The 15,939-nt window shown below is 39.5% G+C and overlaps 1 long non-coding RNA gene across 1 annotated transcript; it reads right to left on the reverse strand.

The window, feature by feature from the left end:
* Positions 1–11,750: 11,750 nt before the first annotated feature.
* LOC307163369 lies at positions 11,751–14,612 on the reverse strand. The gene is made up of 3 exons (XR_013822060.1): positions 14,444–14,612; positions 12,569–12,663; positions 11,751–12,021 (listed from the first exon to the last, which is right to left on the reverse strand). It is a non-coding gene; the product is annotated as an uncharacterized lncRNA (long non-coding RNA).
* Between the last annotated feature and the right edge of the window lie 1,327 nt (positions 14,613–15,939).

A 15,939-nucleotide genomic window follows, 5' to 3' on the forward strand; every position in this document is an offset into this window, starting at 1 on the left:
CGAACGCCCTGTGCTGTGTTCATTGCATTGCTGCCGCTCTGTACGTGGAGACGAGAGGTCTGAAGTCTACTGGCCGGTCTCCCTGACTTTCTGCTGCACCCCAGCCTACGAGCGAGAGTTGTGAGAGCTGCTGACCCGTTTAAAGGGGACCTTCTACTGAGTCCGTCCTGTTTTCCTTTCTAAAGACTTTTCGGCATAACCTGCAAGCTACCTGTGTTCCTCTTTTGAAGAAACTATTTGTTTTTGCTCTCTCAATAAACTCTGACTATCGTTCGCATTTGGATCCTATCTCTTCTTTACGACATGGGTGTTCTCCTTAGAGATAATCACCGTATTAATAATGAAACATATTTAAAAATACATTAATCATATAATATAATAAAATATGATTTAATGTTACAGTAAATCTAAATTAAATTATTATGGGATCTCTTTCAATGCTTTCAGAATCTTTACTTTAAAATGATTTTGTTTATGTATTTTTATATTTGTAATATATTATTAACATATTTTAATGACAGATTTATTGAACAAAAAAAAGAAAAGAATTCTCTTATGTATCAAAATAAACAGAAAACAGTGCAAACTTTGCTAAAGTGATTGTTTTGAACAAGTATTAACTCAGATATTATTAAAAACAAAATATTTCAGCTAAAGTATTTGTGTATAAATACTGTGTGTCTTTTGCCCCGTGCTGGTTTTACACTGTGTGTCTGTGGGGTAAAAGGCCCACATTGCAACCTCATACATTTATACGATTTTAAATAAAATAAACACACAATTTTCACACGAAATCTGTTGCTCCATAAATGTTCAATACAAACAAATTTTTTTTTCTGCAATAGTGAAAAGCAATTTTTTTCTTAAGGTGTGCCTTTAGCCTCGTTGCACCCTACGATCCAGTCTTCAACTGTCCAATTTTGGTGAGCTCGTGCAAATTGTAGCCTCTTTTTCCTATTTGTAGTGGAGATGAGTGGTACCCGGTGGGGTCTTCTGCTGTTGTAGCCCATCCGCCTCAAGGTTGTGTGTGTTGTGGCTTCACAAATGCTTTGCTGCATACCTCGGTTGTAACGAGTGGTTATTTCAGTCAAAGTTGCTCTTCTATCAGCTTGAATCAGTCGGCCCATTCTCCTCTGACCTCCAGCATCAACAAGTCATTTTCGCCCACAGGACTGCCACATACTGGATGTTTTTCCCTTTTCACACCATTCTTTGTAAACTCTAGAAATGGTTGTACGTGAAAATCCCAGTAACTGAGCAGATTGTAAAATACTCAGACCGGCCCGTCTGGCACAAACAACCATGCCACGCTCAAAATTGCTTAAATCACCTTTCTTTCCCATTCTGACATTCAGTTTGGAGTTCAGGAGATTGTCTTGACCAGGACCACACCCCTAAATGCATTGAAGCAACTGCCATGTGATTGGTTGATTAGATAATTGCATTAATGAGAAATTGAACAGGTGTTCCTAATAATCCTTTAGGTGAGTGTATATATATATTGTAGCTTTTGTGCTATCAAAAATACACAGAGGCAGGATTGCAGTGTCAGAACAACAACAGTTGTTTTTATTAACACTATGCGTCAGAAAAACGTGCATTAACCCAACCCCCAAACTCTCATGAACATCTTCTTAAAGGGGACATGTCCAACATGCGTGCGCCTTGTTGATATGTGAATTATGTCATTAGATCAGTGATGTGTGAGCTTGTATCTGCCGCTACACAGCTCCCCCCAGAATTCACAAGCACCGGCAAAAGCAGTTTGGTTGGAGCTCGAACTTGTCTCCCTGAACGTGTAAAGTGATGCGAATTGGCAGAATCCTGAACCTCCTGAGCAGTCAGAGATTCGTTTTTGGAGGCTGATTCCTTGTTGGTCGGTGGACGACCTCTCCTTGGAGCCTGTGCCGGAACCATCGGCTGACCAAGCTCCCCATGAGCAGCTTTGAGTCGATCGACAGTGACTCGTTCTGGGCGTCCACCTATATCGACCAGAAAGGTTTTGGCTCCAGCTTCCAGAACCCGAAACGGTCCATCATATGGGGGTCTCAGAGAATGCCGATGAGCATCATGACGAATGAATACAAACTTAGCCTCAGATAGGTCTTTGGGTACCCAAGCCCCGGCCAGCCTATGTTGAGAGGTAGGAAACGGTTTGAAAGCCTTGACTTTGTCTAAGAGCGCAGAACGGTCAGAAGATGGACTCCAGGGCTTTGTGCTGTCTAGAATGAAATCTCCAGGGACGCGCAGACTCTGACCGTATACTAATTCTGCCGAAGAAGTTTGCAGATCCTCCTTGGGAGCTGTCCGCAGGCCCAGCAGAACCCAAGGTAGCCGTTCGGTCCATCTGTCATCCGTCAAACTGGCCCTGAGTGCAGCTTTAAGAGAGCGATGGAAACGCTCGCAGAGGCCATTTGCCTGTGGATGAAATTCTGTAGTATGATGAAGCTGCACCCCTAGTATCCGAGCCACCTCTGACCACAGTTCAGATGTAAATTGGGTGCCACGGTCTGAAGATATATCCGACGGTGTGCCGAAACGTGCAACCCAAGTATCAACAAAAGCCCGTGCTACATCTGCCGTTGTCGTTGAGGTCAAAGGTACTGCCTCTGGCCACCTGCTGGTTCGATCCACCATAGTTAGAAGATGGGTAAACCCCCGGGATGGCGGCAGTGGTCCAACTAGGTCGATATTGACATGGTCAAAACGTCGCTCTGGTACCTCGAAAGTTTCCAGTGGTGCCTTGACGTGTCTTTGAACTTTAGCCCGCTGACATGCTACACAAGCTGAAACCCAGTTTCGGACATCCTTCTTCAATCCATGCCACACAAACTTTGACGAGACCAGTTTTTGTGAAGCTTTCCGTCCGGGGTGTGACAAATTGTGGACCTGGTCGAAAACAGCTCGCCTCCACTGTCCAGGCACCACTGGTCGCGGGTAGCCCATGGAAACGTCACACATCAGCGTAACTCCTGCTTCCGTAAAGCGGACATCGGCTATTTTCAGACTTGAAACGGCTGTTCTGTATGCCTGTACCCCAGGATCAGAGTGCTGGTCAGCTGCTAAACGAACAAAATCTATACCTAAGTGCACCGCTAGCACTGTGGCCCTGGAAAGACAATCTGCCACCACGTTGCTTTTCCCTTCGATGTGTCTGATATCTGTCGTGAACTCAGATATGTAAGCCAGGTGTCGCTGTTGTCGTGTTGACCAGGGTTCAGAAACTTTAGACATGGCATGAACCAAGGGTTTGTGATCTACAAATGCTGTGAACACACGTCCCTCCAAAAAGAAACGGAAGTGTCTCACTGCCAGGTACAGTGCGAGTAACTCTCTGTCGAATGCGCTGTACTTCTGTTCATTCGGGCGTAACTGGCGACTAAAAAATGCAAGTGGCTGCCAAACCCCGCCAACCAGCTGTTCGTGTACAGCGCCAACAGCACAGTCTGAAGCATCGGAAGTGAGAGCAATAGGGGCACCTGGAACTGGATGAGACAGCAATGTGGCTTGTGCCAAAGCGAGTTTAACGCCTTCAAATGACCTAGACATCTCCTCGGACCAGGAAATCGTTTTGTTTTTGCCCTGTCCTTTGAGGGCCTTGTACAAAGGATGCATGAGCTCAGCTGCTCGAGGAATGAAACGGTGATAGAAATTCACCATCCACGCAAACTCTTGTAGCCCTTTGGTTGTCTGTGGAACAGGGAATCGTGTAATGCTGTCGACTTTGTCCGGTAGGGGAACTGCCCCTTCGCCTGTGATTCTATGACCAAGAAAGTCGATAACGGCCAAGCCAAACTGACACTTGGCAGGGTTAATTATCAAGCCATGCTGGCTGAGGCGAGCAAACAGCAATCTCAGATGCGCCAGGTGTTCTGATCTAGAGGTACTGGCAACTAAAATGTCATCTAAGTACACAAATAAAAAGTCCAGATCCCGTAGGATTGAGTCCATCATGCGCTGAAATGTTTGTGCCGCATTTTTGAGTCCAAAAGGCATCCGCAAAAATTCAAAAAGGCCAAATGGTGTTATCACAGCTGTTTTCGGGATGTCTTCGTGGAATACTGGCACCTGATGGTATCCTCGAACAAGATCCACCTTCGAGAAAATAGTTTTCCCAGCCAGGCGGGCAGAAAAATCCTGAATGTGTGGAACCGGGTATCGATCAGGGGTTGTGATATCGTTGAGTCTACGATAATCCCCACAAGGGCGGCAACCGCCGTCTGCTTTGGGAACCATGTGGAGGGGTGAGGCCCAAGGACTGTTGGAGCGTTGCACTATACCCAGTTTTTCCATGTTAGTGAACTCTTCTTTGGCAACTGCCAGTTTAAATGGATCCAGTCGACGGGGCCGGGCATGTACTGGCGGTCCAGATGTAGAGATATGATGCACGACCCCATGGCTGGCCAGTGCTGAGGAGAAAGTGGGCTTGGTGAGGCTGGGAAATTCACCGAGCAGCTGGGAAAACCCGCACTCGCCTGTCAATGCGCTAGACAGTGTGGTTGTGGGAAAAGTGCTCCTCGAACAGGGTAAGACATTAAAATCTTCTGCAGTGACTAAACAGCTATTTTTGACATCAACCAACAGTCCATTAGTGCACAGGAAGTCTGCACCCAGGAGGGGTCTACTCACATCTGCTAAGACAAACTCCCATGTAAAACGCTGTCCATTAAAGCAAAGCGGTACTAGCCGTTTCCCATAGGTGCGTATCTTGCCCTGGTTGGCTGCCTCGAGCGGTAAGCCGGCTTCGCCCAGGCGTCTGTCCACTGGGGAAGCGGGGAGGACACTAACCTGTGCCCCTGTATCACAGAGGAAATGTCGGCCAGATAATGAGTCTGTGACAAACAGTAGATAAGCGTTGTCATTAGCCACTATGCTACTAACTGTTGGCGTGTTGCGGCTCCCCTTGAATGTACATGGTGGACGGCACCTTTTGGCTTTTGCCCCGAAACGGGCATGAAAGAAACATAGCCCTTGTTCTGCCGACTGTCGTGCAGCAAAAGTTGGCCGTTCGTCTGAACCTTGTGCAGCAGCTTTCATAACCGGATACACAGATGCAGCCACTGAGTCAGTAGTTGTACACTGGTGTGATGCTGCCTGATAAACATCTGCCAGTTGTGCTAGTTCTCTGTAGTCAGTCACTGTACTATTTGCAAGAGGGGTACGTACACTCTTTGGCAATTGTTGTAAGAACAACTCTTTAAACAGAAAACATGGTTTATGCTCACCCAGCAGCGCTAGCATGTGATCCATTAACTCAGACGGCCGGGAATCTCCGAGGCCCGGCAGTGAGAGCAAACGACGTGCTCTTTCAGTCTCTGATAAATTGAAAGTCTTTAATAGATACGCCTTTAGTGTATCATATTTATCCCGAGCTGGGGGATTTTCCAGAATGCTGATCGCTCGCGCGGCCGTGGAGTTGCCAAGGGCGGCAACAACATAATAATATCTCGTGTCGTCCGCGGTTATTTCCCGCAATGCAAACTGAGCTTCGGCTTGAGCGAACCACACGGTCGCTTGTTGCTCCCAAAACTCCGGCAGCTTCAGAGATACAGCATTCGTCGACATCATGCATTAATTGTTCTGCATCGGGGTCACCAATGTAGCTTTTGTGCTATCAAAAATACACAGAGGCAGGATTGCAGTGTCAGAACAACAACAGTTGTTTTTATTAACACTATGCGTCAGAAAAACGTGCATTAACCCAACCCCCAAACTCTCATGAACATCTTCTTAAAGGGGACATGTCCAACATGCGTGCGCCTTGTTGATATGTGAATTATGTCATTAGATCAGTGATGTGTGAGCTTGTATCTGCCGCTACAATATATATATATATTAGTTCAGATGCAAAAGCCTCTAAGTGCCATCTGAAATTTTCTTCTAGAATGATCATTTTTATCAAGCTCGTATATTTAAGTTCAGTAATTTCACTTAAATGACAATTAATAGGTAATTTTCATTGCCATTTAAGTGAATTTGTTGAACTTAAATATACAAGCTTGATAAAAATGATCATTCTAGAAGAAAATTTCAGATGGCACTTAGAGGCTTTTGCATCTGTACTCTTCATATATATATATACAGTGCCCTCCACAATTATTGAACCCCCTGGTAAATATGATCAAAATTGGCTGTAAAAAATAAATCTGCATCGATTATCCTTGTGATCTTTCATTCAAAAAATGTGCAAAATTCTAACCTTTCATTGAAGTAAAAGAATTGAAAGTGGGGGGAAATCACATTATGAAATAAATGTTTTTCTCCAAAACACGTTGGCCACAATTATTGAAACCCTTTCATTAAATACTTTTTGCAATCTCCTTTTGCCAAGATACCAGCTCTGAGTCTTCTCCTATAATGCCTGATGAGTTTGGAGAATAACTGACAAGAGATCAGAGACCATTCCTCCATACAGAATCTCTCCAGATCCTTCAGATTCCCAGATCCATGTTGGTGCTTCTCCTCTTCAGTTCAGCCCACTCATCAGGTCAGGGGACTGAGACGGTCATGGCAGAAGCTTCATTTTGTGCTCCACAACAAATTTTTGTTTTGATTTTGATGTTTGTTTTGGATCGTTGTCCTGATGGAAGATCCAACCACGGCCCATTATAAGATTTCTAGCAGAGGCCGTCAGGTTTTGATTTTTTATCTGTTGATATTTGTTTATTACAGTTAAATTTTGTTTTATTAACAAAGTTCGAGAGGAGCACGTTCAAATAATTGATCCAATTATCACATCATTCCAACCAGCTGTCAACAATCAGTAATCAACATGTCAATCCAAACAGCATGAGTGGAGACCTACACTCACCTAAAGGATTATTAGGAACCCCTGTTCAATTTCTCATTAATGCAATTATCTAATCAACCAATCACATGGCAGTTGCTTCAATGCATTTAGGGGTGTGGTCCTGGTCAAGACAATCTCCTGAACTCCAAACTGAATGTCAGAATGGGAAAGAAAGGTGATTTAAGCAATTTTGAGCGTGGCATGGTTGTTGGTGCCAGACGGGCCGGTCTGAGTATTTCACAATCTGCTCAGTTACTGGGATTTTCATGCACAACCATTTCTAGGGTTTACAAAGAATGGTGTGAAAAGGGAAAAACATCCAGTATGCGGCAGTCCTGTGGGCGAAAATGCCTTGTTGATGCAAGAGGTCAGAGGAGAATGGGCCGACTGATTCAAGCTGATAGAAGAGCAACTTTGACTGAAATAACCACTCGTTACAACCGAGGTATGCAGCAAAGCATTTGTGAAGCCACAACACGCACAACCTTGAGGCGGATGGGCTACAACAGCAGAAGACACCACCGGGTACCACTCATCTCCACTACAAATAGGAAAAAGGGGCTACAATTTGCACGAGCTCACCAAAATTGGACAGTTGAAGACTGGAAAAATGTTGCCTGGTCTGATGAGTCTCGATTTCTGTTGAGACATTCAGATGGTAGAGTCAGAATTTGGCGTAAACAGAATGAGAACATGGATCCATCATGCCTTGTTACCACTGTGCAGGCTGGTGGTGGTGGTGTAATGGTGTGGGGGATGTTTTCTTGGCACACTTTAGGCCCCTTAGTGCCAATTGGGCATTGTTTAAATGCCACGGCCTACCTGAGCATTGTTTCTGACCATGTCCATCCCTTTATGACCACCATGTACCCATCCTCTGATGGCTACTTCCAGCAGGATAATGCACCATGTCACAAAGCTTGAATCATTTCAAATTGGTTTCTTGAACATGACAATGAGTTCACTGTACTAAAATGGCCCCCACAGTCACCAGATCTCAACCCAATAGAGCATCTTTGGGATGTGGTGGAACGGGAGCTTCGTGCCCTGGATGTGCATCCCACAAATTTCCATCAACTGCAAGATGCTATCCTATCAATATGGGCCAACATTTCTAAAGAATGCTTTCAGCACCTTGTTGAATCAATGCCACGTAGAATTAAGGCAATTCTGAAGGCGAAAGGGGGTCAAACACAGTATTAGTATGGTGTTCCTAATAATCCTTTAGGTGAGTGTATATATATATATATATATATATATATATATATATATATATATATATATATATATATATATATACACAGTATTACAGTTTTTTACAATCGCTATGACAATTTTTTCAATACTTTTAACAAATTTTCTAAACTCTTAACGCACTAACACACCTAAAACACACAATTGGCAAAACGGTTAATTTCATGCTCAAAATCACACATTGTAAACTAAACTCCAAAACTAATTTTCAAAATACAATAATACACTAACACAATACACAATGTCTAACAAAACACTGCAAACATGTTTCAAAATCAAATAATTATTCAAAACACTAACACATGTTCTCTTCCAACAGGAACATTTAGTCAATCATAACACAATGACAAAAAAAACACTATAATCAGCTGAAATTACAGAAACTGCATTATTTTATATGTGTCAGGTATGCCCTTATACAACAGACAGTATTGTATTGATCATAGAATGTGTTTTTTTGAAGTCTCTCTACATTTTTGTTTTGTTTGTAATGTAAATGCATGCATTTTTTTTTGGTTTGTTTGTTTGTTTGTTTTTTGCAGCAGAAATTCAATACAACAAAATAAATGACCCTTCTTAGAGTAGCTTTATAGAATGTATGGTTTATGAAAAAAAGTAGAGACAGAATTGCTGCAGTAACGGCTTTAGTTGCAACAGGACATTTCTGCAAGATAACAAAAATATGCAATATAGCTGCCATTTACAGTATTACTGTATGTGAAAATACAAAATATACAAACAGAAAAGGCCATCTTCTAATCTGCACGGTCTTCTACATTTGTCCACGTTCTCATCCACATCACACCTGATATCTTCCCTGGCAAGGCATCTTGGGAAGAATCTTTTGGCTTGCCTTATCCTGGCAGTGTTCAGCTGTGATGTCTTGGTATGCAGCATCTTTTGCATACAGGAGGGACATTTGGTCCTGTGGACGATGGTCAAAAACCTTTCATCTCCAGGCTGAGAAAACTCCTCAATGGGGTTGAGGAAAGGGAAGTAAGGGGCAAGGAAAATGGACATCATCCTCTGATGTGCGTCAAACCTGGCTGTGACTAGACGGGAATGGTGGAATGCCACATTGTCCCATATTTGCATAACTTCAATCAGCTGTTTCTCACTAGCAATGGAATAATGTGAAAATACAAAATATACGAACAGAAAAAGCACCAGAAGAATGAAAAAAGAGTCATCTTCTAATTATTTGCATAATTCAATCAGCTGTTTCTCAGTAAGAATAGAATAAAATACAGGGGATATATTTGTTTCAATTCACAATATAAGCAGCTGTTTACCTTGACTTTAGCCTGTAAGGTTAGGTTTAGAACATGGTGTTATCTGTTCTGACAAACAGTGTTAAAGCATTGGTAAATCTGGCAGTAAAAATCCATTGTTTTGGTCTTGTTTGAGCTTGTGTGTAAAAGAAGTTCAAGCATTTTAAATTCGTGTTAACTGTATGCATTTTGTGTTAAAGCAACAAGAAATGTGTTAATAGTATAGCTTACACAGACGGATGTAGTGCTAACTGTGTTAAGAGTTTTGGAAAATTGTTAAATGTATTGAAAAATCTGTCATAGCAATCGTAAAAAACTGTATTTTGCATTTGAAGCTTTTCATCAACTCACGAGCCAAATCATACCAAATTACAGGTGTTTATTGTAACTGTCTGTTATTCGTTACAGCTTGAGACAATCTACAAATTGAAGTATCCTTCCTTCATAAGAGCTCATGTCTTAGGCTTCAGGTAAGTATATATTTATAATATTTAAAGAATGCGCGTGTGTGTGTGTGTGTGTGTGTGTGTGTGTGTGTGTGTGTGTGTGTTTGTGTTTGTGTTTGTGTGTGTTCATGCATGAAACTGGACAAAGCAAGAGTAAAACTGTGGCCAAATTGTCAAATTATAAAGGAACACAGTATAATACTGTTTCTGAATTTCATTCCAGAGTTGGGTCAATTGTTACAGACTTAGAGCTCATTTTTGAAGGGGATGCGCCACCAGCTGATGAGATAGCATTTGCATTATTGGAAATCAATAACCTGAACATAAGTTCTGCTTCTGTCACTGTTAATGATTTAGGTAGGTCTGGTAACACCTGAAAAAAGAAAAAAGTAATCTTGTTTTAAATGTGTTCAATCTTACAGAAAAAGTAATGTACAAAATAAGCTTAGTATATCTGAACTGAAAATTCATTAAACATGATACAATGACATTTCTTTGTCAGATGTCGGTGTTGGCATGAGGTTCAATCTAACTTGATATTTTTTTCTAATATCAAAATTTCCAATAGTAGTACCAATAACTGTTCCTGGACCACCACCCACCACTAGTGCATTCAGTTCAACAGCATCTACAGCAACATTGTCTTCTTCAGCCTTTCATAGTACAACTGGATCATCCACGACACCAACAGGTACTTTCAACAGCAAAACATCCACAACAACAGCCACATCGACTCTTGCTGCGTCGTCCACTAGCTCATTTACTTAAGCCACTCCTTCTTCATCTGCTTTTCATGCAGCTCAATCATCCACAACACCAACCACAACATGCACAACTAGTGCAACACTTACCACAACAGCATCACCACCAACAGCTTCTACCTTGATTTCAGCCGGCTCCTTTTCCCCATACAGAAATGTAATATATGTCAATATATGTAAATTACATATATAATGTTAGTGCCCATGTATGTCTGCTGCATATATGAGAATATATGCAAAATTCATATATGTAAAACACATATACATATATGAAACATATATTTCAAAATATATCAAAAATGGCCGTTTTCATGTAAGTGCCATATATTTTCCCGTATATGCACATAAATGTGAAATATATGTAAGACGCATATATGTATACACGCATATATGACGCATATATGTATACACGCATATATGGCGCATATATGTATACACGCATATATGGCGCATATATGTATACACGCATATATGACGCATATATGTATACACGCATATATGACGCATATATGTATACACGCATATATGACGCATATATTTGTATGCATATATGTACTTATTTCTATAGTACATACTTTCACATGTATTAGGGATACAAACCTTATATCTGAATGCCTTGAAATTAAATGCCTATAGTTGGAGATTGTCTATTGTGTGAATACCAAATATAGTATTTTAATACAATAATGCAGTGTTTTCTTTGTCATTTTTGACAAATACATCCACAAAGTACCATAACCATATGCCACAGCTTTAAAAATGCATCAGTATCACATGCATGTACACTGTAAAACTTTTCACTGTAAATTTACAGTTAAATACTGGCAGCTGGGTTGCTATCCACATACTGTATTTTTACAACACTACTACAGTAAACAGCATTTACAGTACTCCACTGTAATTACCAAATACAGCATATACCACATTTTACATTAAACTTGTCGACAGCAATAAATTGTATTTTTACAGGGAATACTGCTTTTATTATTACATAATTAAAATATTATACTTTAAGGTTTCATAAGAGTAGTCACACTAGGAAAAAGAAAACATTTTCTGGGTTTTACAACATTTATTTAGTTAAATTGCCTTCTGTGAACATATTGGCTGAATTACTTTTTAAACATAAAATGCAATTTTAACACTTAAACAGGTAACAGTTAGCACTTAATTAAAGGAATAGTTCACCCAAAAATTTAAATTAGCACATGATTTACTCACCCTCAAGTCATCCTAGGTGTATATGACATTATTCTTTCAGACGAATACAATCAGAGTTCTATTAAAAAATGTCCTGGCTCTTCCAAGCTTTATAACGACCATAGTCCATAAAAGTGCAAACGAAATCCCATTCAAAGTCTGCAAGGTTTCGCAGAAGTGAGGACACCTGTAGGCTTACAGTGGTGTTCTTGTTTTGCACAACTTGGCCAGTTTTCTTTGAAGTTACTTGTCCTTTCTTTGTTTTTGATCCACGTTCAGGATTGATGTCAAGAAAGCGTCTAAAAGGCAGAAAAAAACAACAATTAAATATTATTAACTGAGTGTATATATTTTGACAAAGAGAGACAGCACAAAGCGGTCTAAAACTGAACAACATGAAAAAAATAAAATAAATGCAATGTTGGATGTTGTGAAAAAAAAAATGCAATGTTGGATGTTGTGATCAATAACTGATATTTTTTCTGCCCTGGTAAAATACATCAACTCAATGTGTCTGTTTACATGCACACTGTCAACTAACTAAATTTTTGGAAGTGGGGTTGCCAGATTTAAAGTTTTATTCTACAACTTTTGTCTACTCATCACCCAGCTCATTAACAATATCATGCCCTCATCCGGTGCCATCAGAGTATCAGTGGAAAGGCAGTCTTTAGACTCTCCGTTTATATAGAGCACACACTGCCAGAATCCAGCCCAAACCTTTGTGACAGAAATAATTTAACTTAATTGCAAGCCTTGCAAGTTTATTGCATATATGACAACATGATTTACCAGACTAAATGCATGTTTGCACCCAAAAATTTTAATTCTGTCATTATTACTCACCCTCAAGACTTTTGTTCATCTTCGGGACACAAATGAAGATATTTTTGATGAAATCTGATAGTTTTGTCCTTCCATTGATATCAATATCATTGCAACTGTCAAAGCCCAGAAAAGTGGTAAAAACATTGGTAAATATATAGCTACAGTGGTTCAACCTAAATATTATGAAGCAGGGTTTCTGCACATTTTTTAAAGTCAAATTTAAGGCTTTTTAAGACCTTTTTAAGACCCGAAGAAATCAAAATTAATACCATGCATTAGGGGTGAGCAATATTGACAAAATATGTCTCGATCGATATTTTCAAAGTTTTCTTGATAATAATTAGATAACATTTTACGGATTGTGTTTCTGTGCTTGGTGCCATGGCTTGTTTAGGCCTGTTGACAGCTGACTGACAAAGATATTCATATTCTATGCAGTGGTCAGTTTACAGCAGTGACAGAAATTAACATTTTTTATTAAGGGGTAATATATTTGCCACCTTAAATTGATTTCAAGGGGCATTTTCACCTATATACGGACATTTGTAGATGTTTCAACAAGATATCTTTCACATCTACTGCAGTCAGATTCACTCGTGTTCACTCTAAAGGAATCACTCACATGGCTGGGCACTTGTATGACACATCAAGGATGTTAAGAGGCTAAAAGCAGGTTTAAAAATTGAAGTCAACAGGGTGCAAATTTTAAAAAGAGGATAACACGGTGTAGGCAACACCGATTTTTGTCGTTGTTCTCTGTATTGACAGCACTCCAAATTTACAAAAAAATTAGCTCAATGTTAAAATTGACCGGAGTTCTCCTTTAAGGTTGCACTAGTTACATGGATTATTTAAACAATGTTTTTACTAGCTTTCTGGGCCTTAAAAGTTGCAAAGACGTTGCTGTCTATGGGTGGTTCAGAAACCTCTCAGATTTCATCAAAAATATCTTAATTTGTGTTCTGAAGATGAACGAAGGTCTTACAGGTTTGGAACGACATGAGGGCGAGTAATTAATGACAGAATTTTCACTAATCCTTCAACTGAAAACAACTTGCACCGATATATCTTAAAATATATGACTGCCACTGTTTTATCTCAAGATGCACACCAGTAATGTTTTTTTTTTTTTTAATGATACATTATTATAAAAGCTGCTTAAATACCCTAATTTTATTAAGGCCTAGACCTGGCTTAAGCTAAGCCCTGTATGGAAACCAGGGCCATATTGTTCATACCAGTAGTCAACATAATAAATACTGTCAAGTCAAGGTTAGTGACACAATTCAGTCTAATATATATGTATGAATGGCAAATATGCCAATGACTAACCTCTGACCAAACTCAAGGTGCTGCCTCTTCCTGGTACTGCAAGCTGAAGTTATAGGAGGAGGCAAACAGCGCTGCTAGGCCAGTGATGAAGAGGCTGTGATCCTTCACACACACCTTGACCTTCCAAACTTAATATCCAGCACTGGTTGCTTAGAGATTGACCTGTAATGGAATAAAAAAGAAAATAAAAAAAAAGAATAAATAAATAATATTAATAATTAAAATAACTACTGTGGGTTCCACTGTGGTTCGATGTAGTTGTCTATTCATAGTTCTATGAATTAAATTTTTCAACTAAAAATTAAAATTGGTTAGAATGCTAAAATGCACTGGCATATAATTTTGTTTGTTTTAAGCATAAACTCACTTAATTTTGACTTAATTTTGACTTAACAAGACAATTTTTACGTGTCTAATAAATGCTTCTTCATGTAAGAATTGTAGATATCTGGACTGGAAACAAAATAAAAACACTAATTAAGAAAAACATATTTTGCAGTAGGGTGAGTAAATGATGGCTTTTCATTTTAGGTTTCATCTACCCCTTTAATGTTTACATACCAGGAAATAAGTCGTGGACTTTCTGGCAAATGTAGATTGCTGGACATCAGCGATGCAAATTTCTGAAACAATTTTTAAAAAGGACAGCACAACCTTGATCAACAGAACCCAAAACATAAAACATATTACAAATTAATGAGATTTGCTGAATAATCTCTACTTATCTGCTTGAAGGATAACACCGTCTAACTTCTTTGAATTAGGGAGTAGTTGTAGGACCATGGGATGGCAATCAGGAACAGGCCTACTACATTTGAAAACAGCATTAGGAACATGGATTTTCATGTGCTAGCAAAATTCTGACAACGATTCAAAAGCACGATCACAGAACTGACAGAATTTGACAGCATTTTTTTTTTTTTTACAACATAGACTATAACTGTAACACTACTTAAAAGCACTTACATTAACAATGGCCATCAGATTACAAAGCCTAAAACGAAAAAAATATCAAATGCACGTCATGCAAATAGCATGGTAAAGGTTGTCTATTATATGAAATGTCGAAGTTAACGTTACTTGGTAAACAGGTGGAACAGAGTCAGTGAATTGCTTGCGCGGCCACGGTAGTAAACCGCGTTCGCAAAATCAAACCAAATACGTGAAAACAATGTAGAAATGCGAACGCAAAAAAAAAAAAAAAAACTTATATATTGGCTTACCGTATCACTCAGTTGAACAATTCTCCATCTTCTCAAACTCTAAATCCCACTTATCGTCACGCGCAGGTTAGATTATTCAATGACAAATTCTTCCATCCGTCTTCAGGTAGCTGCTACCGTTAACGTCGTCCATTTTCTGCTGCGTCACAGGCAACTAATGTTTGAAACACGAACCGAACCGAACCGAACCTCAAAAAAGCTTTAAAATTGCTCACAGATTCGCAGACATTGTTTATCTTGATAACAGGAATGATTATTTGTTCAGTTGAATCCCGCTGACAAAACGAGTTTGCCTGTTGTAGCTGCCTAACGTAATAGTGTCTGCTCGCATGACGCGTCACATTTGAACTGAATTGAGCGCGAAAGAAATCAATCCCACAATGCAATGCCTTTTCAGTCAGTATGATGGTAACGAATTTATCAGGACGAAAACATAAATGTGCTGTATATTTACAGCTGTTCTGTAAAAGATACAGCTTAATACTGTATTATGGAAATACAGTAGCCTACAATTCTGTAAGAAATTCGTTGTAAATTTACAGTAAAGGGTTACAGTGTATGTTTACATACATTTATTAAATATGTTGAAAACAAATATGTCACATATTTATAATTAATGTTGTCCATATATGCGAGAAACCAATACTATACTGTAATATATGCAGATATATGGTATCATATATGGATGAACTCAAATATTTTCTTCACATGTTTGGACACATACATGTTCATATATGCTGCAGGCATATATTGTGTTCTCAGATAAGTCAAATATATGTATAGATATATGTTGCAGTCATATATTGTGTTCTCAGATAAGTCAAATATATGTAT

This window comes from Squalius cephalus, assembly GCF_949319135.1.
Source record: "Squalius cephalus genome assembly, chromosome: 8".
Taxonomy (NCBI): domain Eukaryota; kingdom Metazoa; phylum Chordata; class Actinopteri; order Cypriniformes; family Leuciscidae; genus Squalius; species Squalius cephalus.